Raw genomic sequence first — 1832 nt, forward strand, 5'->3', positions numbered from 1 at the left:
TTTAATTGTTCTTATTTTATTACGACTTTCCTAATTTGTATTTATTTAATTGACATGTATGTTGCTTTACTGTATTGCTGTATTTTCCTTTACAACTGAAAGTATATCTCTCAATTTTAATATTTTATTTTTACGCTTGCTTTTTAAAGCACCAAAGCACTATTTGTATGAAAGGTGCTCTATAAATAAAGTTTATTATTATTATTTTTAATATTATTATTATACTTTGTTACATTTTTGGTTAGGACAAAGATTCTAGTAGAGGTGGCCTTTTTTACCCTGTTCCAAGAAATTGGAAAACTACCTTCAGAATACACTGACAATGACCATCTACTGTCTCCTCTAACTGTGTATTGTCATCATGCATATCTTGTGTATTATTTATTGTAGTTGGTTCTGTCATTCTGTAAAGAAGCCACCTTTCAAGGCACTATATAAAATAGTTTGTTATTATTATTTACATTTTTCATCGTAAAATCTGGCGAAGAGTCTTAAGAGAATATCAAAGAACACGTTGCTCTTACCTTTCCATTCCAAGAAATGCCCTCAGCTCGGATTGCAGAGATTGACCTCTCTGTCTCAAATTCTGAGAAACATAGACTCGATTGAAAAATGACCATTTCCTAAGATTCACATAACATCACCAGTCCACATTTGCCACTTGACATCAATAGAAACCATAGAGTACATGACATTTCCAATCAGTTTTCTTTCAAGGTACAATAGCAATCGCCTTGCCAGAAGAGTTATACTGCGGTAGATAAATATTACAAATGTCAGATACACGCAGAGTTGTTTGGATTACTATGAAAAGATTGTCAAATATATTTATGTTCATTATATTTCTTGGAGTGACAGAGCTAAAGAGAAAAAAAGACTTACCTTTATCTCTGCAGACAGGATCGCAAGGGATTCCCTTATACTGGGTTCCTATATAACAAATAATACATTCTTCAAAAAACATGATATTTCTCTGTCCATTGGCAGCATGATTGTTTATCATTACAGTTTTAGTTAGCTTTAATTTTGGAAACCCCAAGTAAACATAGTTTGTGCCTTTCTCTGAACTTTTTGGCATTTCAATTCAGTTGTTTGTAAGCTTATTTTACAGTTGCTAGGTTGATGAAGTTCCTGAACTGTGCAGTATTTCTTTTGGGTTTGGTGCGAATCATATTCTAGCGGTTGGGGGAAAAAAGCACAGGTGCCATCCCACCATTAAACCCTGAAACTTACCTTAGCCGATTCTTCAACTAAACCAGACATGTTAACTAAGTGTTACAGTATGTTTCAAAGTGTGTATTTTAGCAAACACAACTGAAGTTCTGTTGTCTCCTTGGAGACACCTGGAACTGGTGTGATGCTGGTTCTATGACATCATTCGTTCTAAATGTAAATGCAGGTATTGGCACAACATAGTAAATTGATGTAAAGTTATGGATCCATTCATGATTTTCACTCAGTTTGAAAGAGTTCCTGTCGTGTGGTTAAACTTTGTGTTACGGAGGGTTAACTGGGGTTCTGGCTATTAGTTAGGCTTGGTCATTCAGTCATCTGGTTCATGAAATAGGAAGCTAAGAGATCTGTGTTTTAGTTTTACTGTTTGTTTTTGTTCCATAGAATAAGAAATGTTTCATTAATATTAGTAATAGAGTAGCTGTTTCTCTAAACAGTGTGTGTCAGTTTGCACTGCAGGTGTGCCAGGTAGAGACCATTTAAGAACGAAAAAATATGCTGTCATTTACTGCCGTGGCTAATTTCTGTTAACCTTGTCTCTCACTCACTTTGATGAGCAAAATGTTCATACATAAAGCATACATTTCTGATTGGTCAGA

Source organism: Lepisosteus oculatus, unplaced genomic scaffold, assembly GCF_040954835.1.
Source record: "Lepisosteus oculatus isolate fLepOcu1 unplaced genomic scaffold, fLepOcu1.hap2 HAP2_SCAFFOLD_57, whole genome shotgun sequence".
NCBI lineage: Eukaryota > Metazoa > Chordata > Actinopteri > Semionotiformes > Lepisosteidae > Lepisosteus > Lepisosteus oculatus.